Source organism: Ochotona curzoniae, unplaced genomic scaffold, assembly GCF_017591425.1.
Source record: "Ochotona curzoniae isolate NIBS_2020 unplaced genomic scaffold, NIBS_Ocur_1.0 scaffold_4505, whole genome shotgun sequence".
Lineage (NCBI taxonomy): Eukaryota > Metazoa > Chordata > Mammalia > Lagomorpha > Ochotonidae > Ochotona > Ochotona curzoniae.
Genome location: NW_024467118.1, coordinates 54037635 through 54053437, shown reverse-complemented (window position 1 = coordinate 54053437; position 15803 = coordinate 54037635).

The window sequence follows — 15803 nt, the reverse complement described above, 5'->3', positions numbered from 1 at the left end:
AAAAACATGCGAATGCGCAGAGTTTAAAATTAAAAACATTCTGTAGATTTAAAAATGAAAAACTTTCTCTAATGAAAAACAATGACCTTAATCTTCTTGATTTAGCCAGGTTTATGCAGGCTCCTACTTTCCTGAATATAGAACCCTGAGCAGCCTGTTGTTAAAAAACTTAAAATTCTGCAATTGTTCTTTTGTTCTCTACCTCTTTACACTATGGAGATATAGATATAGCTATAGATATAGATATATATAATTATATATATCCATAAATTATATATATGTATAAATTTCTTCTCAGTTTCACAGCACAGTAATATCTTTAATAAAAACATGAGACCCTTCCCTTCAAAATGTAGTCATCAGTAAAGATAGAGTCATTGTGGTGTTACAACTTTCTGGGATGGTAGGTGTCTCACAGGCACCTTGTTGGATATGTAAAGCTACTGGAGAAAGTTGACATCTTCCTTGTGTAAACTCAGCACACATGGATGTCTCTGTTATCCTCGTCATAGCATTTAGCCCCACTCCCACCCAGTGTAATTGAAGCCTGCCTCAGACTGAGATTTCATCTCTCTAACACACTGCAGTCTCCTAGGATTAATTCTTCTTTGTTCATTCAGCTTCGTGAACACTGACACCACTTTAATAAATTTGCTCTCTTCTCTGATCTAAAAGAATCTTGATTGGAGCTTTTAAGAACAGGCATCCAATGCAACTCATTTTCCAAGATGTCAGCACCACATAATCAAAAGCCTAGAGGGTTGGCAGATGGGAGAAATCAACTCTGAAGTTCTCTACATGTGCTTTTCACCTTGAGAAAGTTGCTGAAACCTTTGATAAAGGAAATCTTCTGACAAATGAGAAGATGGGCAAGGTGACCTCTTATTTTGCATCTGAGGCCTTGAATTCTATTCCTATTGGAGTCCCATTTGATTAATGAGAAATCCAACGCATTCATGGTTTGATCAGCTGATTCACATCAGTTTTATGCTCATGACACAAAAAGCTATGCTTTTATAAATCCAATGAACACTTTCACATTGACAACAGGAAATGAATTAAACAAGATTCTCTGAGAGTAAAAATGAGGTACTATTTTTCCTATACCTATAAAGAAGCTACTATCACTATTTGCTGACTTGCAAATCATTACTGAATGCTTCAGCACATCTTTCTACTTGTTGACATTGTGCAAAGTCAGCTCTTGAGCTGCCCATAATTGTTGTACACATGATTTGCCTTTTCGTTATTACATTGTAGAAAAGGAAATCATCAATAGTATAAATTGCAAAATATATTTCATGACATCATAAAAAGCATGTTGTAAATTACTATCTACAACAAAAATTATATTTTATATAGCATATATGAAATCACAGAATATATATCTAAGAAATCAAAATTAGCTTGTGAAAACTGTACTACCAAAGCTTTTAACACATTACAACTAGAATGAGGAACAGCTAAGCTGACAATTATTTACTTAGTCATTTTTTAGCGATTACAAAATTCCTGATTATTTTTTGCATCACCTAGTGATCTTTTGAAATTTCTAAATTCTAGGCCACACTCTGAAGCAATAAAACCACAAGCTCTGTAGGTATCTTGCTTTCTATTTTTGCTTATCTTTTTAAAAAGATGCGTTTATTTCAAAGGCAGAGTGACAGAAAGATTGAGAAAGGAAATAAGAGAGAGAAGTGAGGAAGAGGGAGGATGGGAGAGAAAGAAGAAGGGAAGAAGGGTGACAGGGAGTGAACAGAGGGAGGGAATGAGAGAGAGACAGAGAGAGACAGAGACACTCCTGCATGAACTAATTTTCAAAATATTTGCCATCATTAGGTCTTGGCTAGGTCAAAGTCAGGAGGCAGGAATTCCATTTGGATCATCTTCATGAGGTGCAGGGTCCAAATACTTGGACCACTATCTCTGGCTCCCAGGTGCTGGTTTCACTGAATCTGAAGTGGAGTAGTGAAGGTAAAACTGGCACGTTGATATGATTTGCTGTCATAGCAAGCAGCAGGTTAGCCCCTGCCCCATAATGCCCTCTGTCAGGAGGGTAAATCACAATCTTTATGGGTAAAACAGAAGTTGGGATTCCCTGAATTATTCTGAGGTGCAGCCAAAGACAAGAACTCCTGTGCTCTGGGTATAATGACACAAAATTTTATGTTAATTCCCACAACTGCTCTGAGAGGTACACATTCTATTGTAAGCCACAGTCTCTACAACTACAGTTGCAAAGTACTTGAAAACAAAATTACTCTGGCAAAATCAGCAAGGTGAAAATGTAAGATGAATACAATTCATCTAAAATATAAATGAATATGATCCATCTAAAAATGGAAAGGCAACGGTGTTACCTCTGCTTTCTAGGTGCCCAGTATCTAGAAACAGCTGTTGAGAGAAATATGATAACCCAACTTATCTGAAGCAGGAGCGGGAATATTAGGCTGTCTCCAGGCTCTGTCTCTAAATTCTAGGCTAGGCAATGTTCAAAAAAAGGCACAGATGTGGAAAGATCCCAGCCTCACTTAAAAAGAAATTCTATAGTGACGGTCCATTATAACATGTTGTAAAGAATTCATACCCTCTCCCCAACCCGTTCTCATGAAAATCCAAAATATAGCACCAGTGCTGTGGCTCAGTAGCTTTAACCAGCACCTGTAATAACCACATCCCTTTTGAGTGCTAAAACCCAGCTCCCTGCTAATTCACCTGGGAGGGCAGTAGGAGAGAGCTTAATAGTTGGATACTTATGGGAGACCTCCACTGAGTTCCAGGCTCATAACTTCTACCTGGCTCAGCTGCAGCTTAGCCACTCTAGCGATTTGAAGAGTGAATCTGCAAATGTAAGATCTTTCTCTCTCTGTTTCCCTGCCTCCTTCCTCTCTCTCTCTTTCTCCCTGATTTAGTTTCAGTCCTGATTCCTCCCTAACTCTGCTTTCAAAAAAAAAAAAACTAAATAAAACATTAAAGCTTGAATATGTGTGTGTGTACAATACCTAAAAATTTTGCATATTGCCATAATAACAATCTAGATTTATCCCTTCATTACATTTAATTAATTGTGTTTCTATTTTTGGATTATGTAGCACTTTCTTTTACTAAATTATATTTCAACATAGAGCTTGCATTGAGAAGCCTATAAAAAGCATTTGTATGCAATTTGTTGTCCACATATGATTCAGTTAATGATATGAGAATAAAATACCAAAGTTATTTCTTCTTATTTCTGGAGACAAGAAATTCCATGCATTCTGTTAGGGAAAAATAAAGGCATATATCTGCCTTATTAAAAAAAATCTAATTTCTGACGCTGATATTGTGGGAAAGTGAATAAACTCATTGCCTCCAATGCCAGCATCCCATATGGGCACTGAGTAAGATCCTGGCTACTCCAATTCTGAAACAGCTCCCTGACAATAGCCTGGAATATCAACAAAACATGGTGTCAGTACTTGTGCACCTGCAAGCACAAGGCAAACCCAAAGCCGCTCTTGGCTCCTGGCCTCAGCCTGGTCTAGCCTGGACACTAGAGCCATCTGGAAACAAACCAACAGACTGAAGATCACTCTCAATCGTCTCCTCCTACTCTCTACCTTGTAACTCTGACTTTCAAATAAATAAGTGAATCTTGCAAAAAATCTAATTTCTATAAGCTCGCTTTATCCCTACATGGGTGAGTTTATTCCAGAAAGTTTAAGCCCTTAACAGGGACCCTTTACAATAATTAATGAATATAAGCATACTAATTTTACAAATAATCTCTCTCATTTCATTTTTTTAAACTTTGGCTTTATCATTCCCTGATGTTTTATTTTTAACTTACTGAATGTTTTATGAGGTATTTTGCCTCGAATAGACATATTTCTAGGTATTTATTCCCATGACCATTCCAATATGTCTAACTCTACCTCTGAAGTTTCTAGCAACAAATAAGGTGCATTTTAAACTATTAATTTATTAACACATTTTAACATAAACTGGTGTCATTCTAAACTAGCTGCAGAATTCGATAAAGAGGAAAGATGTAAAGAATAGAAATGTGAGAAAGTGAAGTGGGCATGTGGCATAGAAGCAACACTGTTGCCTGTGACACTGGGATTGCATATGGCTGCATGTTTCTGTTCCATGTGGTTCACTTTTTTTTTTTCATGTTGGGTTCTAACAATAAATTTTTTAACAGTAATTACAGGGTTGACCAGAGTACGAAGGATTGAAGATCAAGAAAAAGTGGGTGAAATCATTGCCTCCTAATTCTCCATTTCTTCTTGTCTCTGAGGGAAGTGGGAAGACAAAGGGGGAAGCCACGCGCAGCCTCCCAAATGTCCCAGCACCCAAGGATGGGCACTGCCACCCAATATCAGCCCAGGGTCCTGCTATAGTGCATGTTGCAAGGGTTCTGATCAAGTGGTTTGGATACTTCTGCAATGCTGTCGATTTCACTGATCCAAAGGTGATGCTGACCTCCCAATGCCCATTGGCTGATGTAATGATCTGAGGTCTCCATTTACCTAGATTTTTGCTGTCATCATCTGCCAGGTAGTTGTCCAATTTGTCCAATTTGCTATGTTCTCATTCCTCTTTAATGGTACCAAAAGGGTTGCCATATTCTCCATGTGCATCAGAGTTTGTATCCACAGCTTTGCCTTTTTTACTCTCAGGCAGAACCAAGGACCAAGGCCATGTGACATCACCCTCATCGGGTCCCGCACCCTTGGGTCTCACAAACCTGGCACCCACTTCATAGGTGATCTTCAGATCCTGAGGCAGGTGACCTGAGCCCTGCCAGATCTCCCCCTCCAGGACTCATGAATTCAGCACCCATCTCACAGGTAGGCCACAGTACCCAGGCCAGTGACCAGAGCCCCACAGTATTCCTCTCCCAGGGCTCACAAAGCTGGCATCCACCTGGCAGGCAGGACAAGGACCCTGGGTCTGGCAACCTGAGCCCCATTGGATACCCCACTCTCAGGCCTTACAAACCCAGCACACACAGTTCAGAGGGGCCAAGGACCCAAGCAAAATGTAACACACCCCACCAGATCCTTTTCTCCTGGGACTCACGAATCCAACATCATCTGGCCCCAGGCTGGCATGGCTTGCTTCATCTCAGTATCCATTATTGCATCGCCTCAGTACAAACTGGTTGTTGCTGTGGCATGACCTGGAACCCTGCACCCTGTCCCAGTTCTTGGATTTGCAAGTGGATGTTATGAACTAGCCCAGACAAGTCTGTCCCCAGACATGATCCCACATGCATGTCACTGGGCACTGTAACCTGGCATGGCTGGGGCTGCTCCTTGACTTAGTTCTAAAGCTCACAGGCATGGGCTGCATCCCTACAAAGGAGTTTCCCAAACTCCTCTGTCAGGTCTCCCCCCAGTGGCAGATCTTCCACACACCAGTGGGTCCTTGGCCGAGGTTGGCTTTGTCCACCTCTTCTTCTGGTAGAGACAGTGGCCTTGCTCAACCAGTCCATACCCATTCTGGTTCTTAGTGTTGGGTGCTGCAGCTGGACCAGCATGTGGTGGTCAGCACTGTTCTACACTAACAAGCCCAACTCAGGATGCTAATGTGGGCTAGTGCCTCTGTCTGACCCTTATAGATCTTCTGATCTCTCACCTCTACACCACCACAGCTGGTTCACTTTTAATCCAACTGCCTGCTTATGTACCTTGGAAAGGAATAGAAAATGGCCAGGATCCTTAGGCCTTGACACTCATGAGGGAGACCCACATGTAGCTCCTGGCTCCTACCTTGGATCTAGCCCAGTCCCAACTGTTGTGACCATCTGAGGAATGAACAAGTGCATGGAAGGCCTATCTTTTCAATCTCAACTGTGTGTAACACTTTCAAATAAATATGTGCTTACAAAAATTCACAAATCAGACAAAATCTTACAGCAACTATACCTGTTAACCTTGAAGTAAAATGTAAATTTTACTCTATATCTTAGAGCATTTTCTACTGCTTTTATTCAGAATGCTCAGTATTACAGAAAGTTTAGATAAGCTAGGTAAACATTTGTAGTTCTAGGGAAAATTTGGTTAAAATTTGGTTAAAGTATAATATTGAATCTGCAGGCAGAACTATATTAATACATTTGTAGTTATCATTTTCCTTGTGAGTGGGTATTTCAAACATACTATGGCAGAGAATTCTAGAACATTGCAACACCAAACTTCCATAAGGAAGTTTATTACTTTGTGTTGCTCTTTTACTGTTTCAAGGACATCAGTCCTTCTCTAAAAATTAGTTTCTCTTGCAAAATTGACACAGAAAAGTAGAGAGGACAGGTGCTAAATCTTCATAGCTAAGTCCTGAACCCCACCCAACCTGCAGTTTCCTGTAAATGTAAGGATTTTTCATGGCTAGTTGCTGTGTCATCAACTCAAAGAACAGAGGAACTTACATTAAATGAACATTTACTGAATGAATAATGAGACAATCCCTGTACAGGACACTGAAAAGCTTTTTAATATTCACTTAATATGCTAATGAGTATTTATATTATCATCTATTCTAAGGAATAGTGTATTACCATTTTCCATAACTGCAACATTATACTTTTGTCATCCATATCATAATAATATTTTACTACATTTTTAATGGAGTTTATTATGTATCTGGCGCAGTTTAAGATACTTTACATGCCGTGTTTTTTCAACTTAATGATATCATGGTTTGCATTTAAAATAAGGAAAATGATTAGAGACAATATATGACAAAACATCCCTGAGAAAATATGAACAGAACACCATGGTAAAGACCAAGTTTTTAAGCTAACATTACTCCTAAGATTTAGATAATTGATTTCCTCAAAATGTTAAAACTAAAACTTCTCTATGGTCTTAAAATAGCATCTTTTTGGGATACTAAAATCACAAATTAATGCAAAGGCTTTAAAATCAAGACAAATTGTGTTTGTGTATGTATGTGCATTTACTTATCACTGCTGTGTTTTCATAAATTACAAATGCTCCTACTGATCTTAGCTTGGGGATTATTTCATGCTACCAGCTTGAACTCCTGTGTTGACATGCTGTAATCTCCTAAACTTCCTTTTCTCAGCTATTGTTGGATGACTTCAATCACATTCTGATATGTCACTTCCATTCAAATATTTTCTTTAGTTTTTGGGTCTTTCAGTTACTTGGTATTTATTGACTGAAAAAAAAATGAACTTTTATAATCAAATGTTGAATTTTCTTATAGAGATGTTAAATTATAAAACAATAGAAAACCAATCATATTGTTGAAATACTAAAGTAGCACTAAGCTGAATAGGACCAAGCATGTTGTCCTGGGTAAATTCAAAAACAATTTCTTGTGGTTGCTTGAGTAGATAAACATAGACGACAATAAAACCAGCAAACAAGCCTACCTACAAAAATTTAACACCGTGTTTTTGAAATTGCTAAATTTAGTTTTCAGAATTTTTATATTCAGTTATAAGCATCTATTATTCACAAACTATGACTTAGAAAACATATCCATTGAAAATAATGCACAAGGATGGGGAAGTAATGCCAAATGTTTATATAATCCGTTTTAGAAGTACCAATGGAAATGCTTTTTAATGTCCTTTCTGCTGCAGAAGTTCAGTGTTGCTCTCCCCTGAGAAACTTCACTTGAAGAAGTGAATGAGGTAAAGCGTGGGCACAGACTGCACTCCAGAAAGCTGTTAAGTGCACTTGAACCAGTGTTGCCATTATTAACACCAGTAACTAAAACTCAAAGCCATGTTTTTAAATCAACTGACAGTTTTCAATGAAGAAGTTTCATCATTTATGTTTTCGTAAATGCATTACACTGATTATTAGAATATGAATAGACCCTGATAGCTTTCAGTACATGATGAAAAATAATCCTTGTGATAAAATAAGTCGTTGGAAAGGTAATTTTACTATTCCTCTTTATGAAACATTAAGTTCCACCAAATTGAGTTTCCATGAATGTGTTTCTCATTTCCCTTATTGTATATTAAACATTAGTAATAGCATATTTGCACAACACTTTCAGGAATCATCTTCATAATATAAATCTCAAATACTCAAAACAAGTCAAGAAAACATGTAAATATTGGTATCACTGATAGGAGACAACAATAGACTCAGTAGATATCAATACAAAGAGATGAAGGCTGGAACTTCCTGGTTCCCAGACATGGCTATTTGTGGATGACGGTGCACACAGAGAAGAATGTTTATCCATGGCTTGAAAGGACATTTCTTGATCCTGCTGTGTCTTTTGCCTATTTTAAATATTTTAATTGTTTCAGACCTAATCATGCCAAAACAGAAAACAACCTACCAGAAGTCAGATAGTAAGATTACCTATCACTTCACCAAGGAATGGAGGTACTCAGTGCATCAAAATGAAATCAGGAATATACTCTTAAATCTTTTTTTAAAGGCTATTTAAGATTGGCAGAAGAAGGAGGGGAAAGGGAAGGAGTATCTAGAAAAGGAGAGGGCAGATAAATAAAAGATTGAGAGATTCTGTTTGTTAGTTTACTCCTGAAATGGCTACAGAGAATGACTTTTCCACTCATATGGCTCAAAACTGTAACAGCCCCAATTTATTCTGGCAATATCCATGATTCTATGAACAGTATGCACAGTTCTATTCATAAGAAAAACAAGCAGGAGCATTGATAAGCTGTGCACAGACATCCTCCTAAGTACCCTCCTTTGTTTAATCAACGCATTTTCTACATGAAATATATCATTAGATGAAGCCTATTCTTTATTCAAGAAAAAATACCATTTCAAAATGCAATGGTATTGAATGAAATAGAAACAAAACTGGAGTAAATTATTTTGGTTGGGTAGCAGAACTAAGAGTGATTGTCTCAAGTAACTGGATGCAAAACCAGCTAATGTTTGATATCCTGTCAAATAAGTTAACTTGGAACACAGACCAAACTGGATTTTGAGCAAATTGCCAATTACTCTAAACCACAGTGTAAAGACACAGAAAAAAAAAAAGCAAACAAAGCCTTTCTTTGGAGATAAGAATAAGAGTTTAGAATTACATTATTTGCTGAAATTTTCAGGATAATATGTACACATTAGCTACTCATGCCTCATCATTTCTTGGAGATGCTCAGAAAAAATTATCCAGATAGTTTTTAGAGTAAACTCTACCATATCCCAAATGTGTTTTAATCACTTAACAGCTATTTCATTTGTTGGAAAAAAAAAGTCATATTCTTCCTTTATTTCCCTTATCTGTTCAAATGGAGTATTCTCTACCCTATTTGGATTTTGTGATCGCTATAAACTAATCTATGGAAAATATTTCGGTGATTATTACATTGTAACTGTTTTAAATAACACTTAATCCATTGCTATAGAGAAATAAATCAAGGACCTTTATTTGCTGTTTTTTAAAACCAAGATAAAAATCCAAAACAAATGATATTAACATAAAAATTCACTTATCTGATGCATGTCCTATGACTCAAAAGAAGGCTTCAACCAATCCCTAAATAAATTTGCTGGATATTTCCTGTGTGTCATTTTGTATGTGTCATAAACTTGGTTAAATACAATCATAGCCATTAGGGAAGGTTTTCTGGCCTTGAATAATTAACACCTTTTTTCATGATGTGTAAAATCTGATCAAAAACATTTATGTTACAGCTGCTGTTGGGAAGATGAGTTAGCACGTTAGCACATGTGTATTTAAACCATACCAAATATCACGTAAGTGTTGGTGCTGCATTCATTACACATGATACTATTACAAACCACTGCATTTCTACAACATTCCTTTGAGGTGCCTACCCTTATACCATCATTATAGATGAGGAACGAGCAAATAGTAAAGAAGGGTACTGGATCCTGGTTTCTCTATCTTCTAAGCTTTTCCATATTTTTTGTTATGTCATGGTAAAACCAAAATATATTTCATATTGATTACACAACCTATTCTTTTACATGGTTACATATTCAATATGCAATTATGCTTTTGATATATATGTATATGTATGTATCACAAAGGCATTATTGTCACAGCATCTTTCATTTGACATTCTCTTTTTAACTCAGACCTCTCCAGGATCAGTACCTAAAATTATAAAGATGTACTTGTACAGTGAAACTTGAATATTTAACCTAATGGCACTGCTACTTAGCTTCAAGAATATATTTTTGTTTTTATTACAGAAACTTATTTCATATGCATAAAGAGAGACAGCTATAATGGACCTTCATATGCAATTATCAACTCACGGCCAATACTGTTTTACCCATGTTCTTCAATTCGCTAAAATTACTTTGAATTAAATAACAAATAGCATATCATTTTGTCTATAACTATTTCAGTATGGTTTAGTGGCCTTTGACAAAACATAATTGCAATTTAATTATTATGCATGATACAACAGAATTCGCTCTATACAAAAATTAGTAGTCAGTACTCATATTTTCCTAGCTGACTGATAATGTATTTAAATAGCTATCTTATAAGCCACAAACCAATAAATTTTTTTACAGATTAGCTTTCTTGTTTCTTAAATCATGTTTAGATTAAAGATCTTCCCTCTTCTTTCTTCTTTATGTTAAAAAAGTAAATAACAATTTTTGTTGTTGTTGCTTTAAAGAATGTGTTATCATCTCAATTGTGTTACTACAAAATCATATTAACATAATTTCTCTTTCTCTGAACATAGTGTACCCTGTAAACTTGATCATTTTCCATAGATCGATATTCACAGTCAGATCTGACTTTTAAATAATAGATATCTTTTCAATAATGTAATAATATAAGCTGATGGTGCTTGCTAATTTATCTAATGCCCTTCCAAGCACATTTGTATTTGAACTAAATCTAAAATTATATTACTTTTGGCAAGCTGAATTTGTAATTTTGGCATACCAGATAGTGTTGTTTAGTATGATGTGCTTTGCATTTGAAAGATGTTATCATTCTTTATTTATATAACACAGAAATTCTTATCCTTTGGATTACTTGTGCCACCCTCATGATCCATTTATAAGGTTTTTTCCCCTAAGTATGGCACATATAAATTCCAGCAAAAACACTATCTATTTTTGCTTTCAAACTATTGGAAGTCTTTATTGAACTGACAATGTCCTGTTGTTTGTAGTTTCCAAGCTCATGTTTACTTGAAAGCAAGTAAATAACCAATTGTCAAATATGCAAGATTGAGATAAATATTCTAGAAAGATTTAGAGTTGGAACTGAATATATGTGAATATTTGTCTACCCTCTCATTTACTGGTAAAGCAAAATACACTGAAATTGAAAGAAAACCGTATCAAGCTGTGTTTTTCCTGTAGTCTCCCTTGGAATGGAGAGATTAAGCATCCATAATCATTAAGTGCACTGAGGCTGGTGACAGCACGGGCACACTCTCAGGTCTGGGCACATGGATGAAAAGGCATATTCTCACATTCTCTCTAAAGTGAGAAAGGTGGGCACGACTCTCTACACCCAAAACATACACATGAAGTCACCCTATCCTGGCCACTTTCCATCACTGGACAGTGCGAATGGAAAACAATGCTTATGAGAAACTAGCAGCTAAAATGTCCAAAGATTTAAAGCCTGACCTCAATGCCTTGAATTACAATTCAAAGTAAACAGAAAGCAGTTCAGAATGCAGAATGTGTGCTTAATGTATTCTATTCAGTTCCTTGCCTGAAATGAATTGTTGCATTGTGTAGCAGTCAGAGTTTCCAGGAGTGAATCAGGGATGGGCTGAGCCAGAGGGCACCCGAGTGTCCACTCGGAGCACCAGAAAAGCAGCATGAGCTGTAAGGCCGGGTAGTTGAAGAAAATCACATAAAGCAGCAGTGAACACTTAAATTTGTTTTAGGACAAGGACTTTTAGCCCCAGCATGGTAGCCCAGTAGTTGAAGTACTCGCCTCTCATGCCCTGGGGATCACATATGGGTTCATGTCCTGGCTACTCGACAGTCCATCTTGCTCCCTGCTTGTGGCTTGGGAATGCAGTTGAGGACAGTCCTTGGGACCCTGCACCTGGAAGGAGCTCCTGGCTCCTGGCTTCAGATCAGCTCAGCTGCAGCCATTGTGGCCACTTAGGAAATGAAGCAGCAGATGGTTCTCTTTCTCTCTTCTCTGTAAATCTTCCTTTCCAATAATTTAAAAAATTTTTTTAAATGAAGCATTAAATTAAATAGCAAATGGTTTGTTTACCAAAGAAATAAATACCACAGGAAGTAAATGAAAATTTTCAGGCTCTTTGATCTTTGGTAGGACTTCTAATGACCATGAAATTCTGAAATAACCGAATACTGAGTTAGAAATCTCATGTTGAGTGTAAAATTAAAAAAAAAAACTTAATATTTTATTTTCTATATTTTAAATTATGCTAAATATACAAATATTATTGGGAGACAACACTCTGGGCCAACAGGTTAATTCTCTCCCTTCAAGTGCCAAGATCCCACATTGGCACTGGTTCGTGTCCCAGCTGCTCCACTTCCACTTCCTTTTCCCTCCTTGTAGCCTGGGAAAGCAGCTGAGAATAACCAAATACCTTGGGACTCTGCACCCATGTGGGAGACCTGGAAGAGGCTCCTGGATCCTGGCTTTGGGTTGGCTCAGCTCTGGCCATTGCAGCCATTTGGGGAGTGTATCAGTGAATGGAAGCTCTTTCTTTCTTTGTCTCTCCATCTCTGAATGAAGAAGTAAGTATATTTAAAAACATATATTATTTTTCACATTTTAAATTTTGAAACATACACATGGGGAGAAGAGAGAGAAAAGAGAGGAGAAGAGAAGGAAGGAGATAGAAGGGGAGAGGAGAGGAGAGGAGAGGAGAGGAGAGGAGAGGAGAGGAGAGGAGAGGAGAGGAGAGGAGAGGAGAGGAGAGGAGAGGAGAGGAGAGGAGAGGAGAACAGAGCAGAGGAGAGGAGAGCAAAGGAGAGGAGAGCAGAGGAGAGGAGAGGAGAGGAGACACAGAACTTTTACCCACTGTTTCATTTCCGCCATACCTGCATACAGCTAAACTGCGCCATGCCAAAGCCAGAAGCAAGAACTGTACCCAGGTCTCCCACATAGGCCATCACCTGCTACCTCTAGTGTGGTGCATTAGCAAGAAGCTGAATTTGTAGAGGAGACTGAACTAAATTCCAGCTACTCAGCCGTGAGTCCTAAATAGTGGTTTAACTCACTGTGATATAATGACCTCTTCCAAAGATATTATTAATGTGACAAACATATCACTGATTTTCAAAGAATATATTACAAAAAAAGATACACACACAAAACATCACTAAAGCACAACTATTAAATGGCAGCTGTCTGATAATACACAGTATTGTCACCATCAATTGCCACAGCATCAGTTATTTTGAGACCATAGGTTCCCCATTCAATTAAAATCATGAGTAGTAACCAAATTTGAAAAGCTTTGTTTATGGTGAAATACTTGACTATAAATAGTTATAACAGCCTTCTAAATAAGTAACTATCTGAAATTGTATTTTACTGATTAATTTTATAAGTTTATCAACTATACATTTTGGTTAACAGTTAAAAACATCTAGTGATTTTTAATTTTATATGATGGGGCTGGCATTGTAGCATATCAAGTAAATTACATCCTTATGGCATCCAATAAAGGAACCAGTTTGAAACCCAGATACCCTGCTTCTGACTCCCTGCTAGTATGCCTGGCAAAGCAGTGGGAGGTAAGTTCAGTGCTCAGGCCCCTGTACCCACTTGGGAACCCTGGAAAACGTTCCAGACTCCTGACTTTGACCTGGCCCAGCTCTGTCCACCCAGCCATTTAGACAGTGAACCAGAAGATGGAAGATTTTCACTTTTTCTGTCTGTCTCTGTCTCTTCCTTTCACTCCATCGCTCCCTTCTTCCCTCACTCTCATGCCTTCCTCTGCCAGTCCTGTCCAAATAGTGATTCAGGTGAAACAGAATCTTCCTTGTTTTGACCCTTCTCCATGTAAGGTTGATTGAAGAAGTCAACATGAACTTACACGATCTGTCAACCAAATAAACTCTTTTTTTTTTTTTTTACAAATTGCTGCATTATTTCTCTATAGTAAAAACATTCCAAAAATCTTCAGGGAAAATATTCTTTGATCACGGGTATTCTTACTGGAGAAAACTTACATATGTTATTAATGCTCACAATGTAATTAAATCAAAACCATTTATACTTTTTAATTTGAAGCTGTATTGCTTCATAATTAACCCAAATGAAGGATAAAGCAATTAATTTCTCAGGAAACAATTTCACTGCATAAAGTTAAATATCAATTAATATGTGTATTAAATTGCCAGTAGTGTTTTGAAAAATTAATTTGTTCCTAAACTTTCAGAGCAGCAGAAATTTCATCAGTGTCGTCTCAATGTCAAGTAATTCACAAGTAAAACACAGAATGAATTTAATTACAATAATCACTAAGAATATAATTATGGTTCTAACATTTCATTTTAGAGCCTACCATCTTAATTTTTGGGGCATAATGAGCTAAACCCAAATAGGAAAATGATAAATGTTTATTTTATTTAAAAGGCATAATAAAAAGGGAGCAAGTGAGTGGATGACACTGCACCCACTGGTTCATTTCCCAGTTGTCCACACAGCCAGAACTAGACCAAACCAAAGGCATAGCCCAGAATCTCATTTGTGCGTTTGGGTGGGTGACTAGGACACAATTACATAGATCACCATGCTGCATGGAACATCAAACTGCCCAGAATGCAAATAGTCAGGAAGCTAGACTGGAAGCAGAGGTGAAACTCAACATCTGGCCATGCACTGCACCACAGTACCCACTCCTGTAATAGTGATTTAAAATGTAATATCTGGAAGAAAGTTCATTTCCAGAATAGATTCCATTCTCAAGGAGAGTACAGAATTGTAGAATCACAAGAATTGAATTCATGTATCCTGGAATATTAATAAAAGCCAAGGATATGACAATGTAAAGACAAATACATACCTTATGCTATAAAATGGTCCTAATAATAAAGGACACCCTTGCTAGTAAGGTCACATGTATCCTCAAGACATAATACATAATTTCTAAAGTTAACAGAGATTATGAAAAATTAACAGTTTTCATGACTCCTCTTTAGAATTTTTGAGAAAACATTTTTACCAGCAATTTTGATCAACACAAATGAAATAAAATCAGCATATGAAAAAGTTATTTGTACCTCCATGTTTATTGTAATATAATTTACAACAGTTGAGATATGGAATGCCCATCAAATAACATCTGAAGAAACAAAATGTAATATATAATATAGAATATGGGAAAAAGCATGCAATCCTAGTTTTTTGCAAAATTAGGGTCCAGGATGATAGCCTAGTGGCTAAAGTTCTTGGCTTGAATGCATTGGGATCCCATACAGGTGTCAGTTCTAATCTGCTTGTGGCTTGGAAAAGCAGTCAATTTATAGCCCAAAGCCTTGGGACCCTGCACCCGTGTGGGAGACCCAGAAGTAGCTCCGGGCTTCCCATGCAGCTCCCTGCTTGTGGCCTGGGAAAGCAGTCAAGGCTGGCCCAAAGTCTTGGGACCCTGCACCCGTGTAAGAGACTCAGAAAAAGCTCTGGGTTCCTGGCTTAAGATTGGCTCAGCTCTGGCCATTGTGGCCACTTGAGGATTGAATCAGCAGATGGAATATCTTCCTCTCTGTAGCTCCTTCTCTCTGTATATCTGACTTTCCAATAAAAAATAAATATCTTTTAAAAATGTTTAGGAATTAAATGGAGATTTTTGTTCTATGATTGTTGTTTTTAGTTCATGTTTATACTTCTATGGAACTCTGATCTTC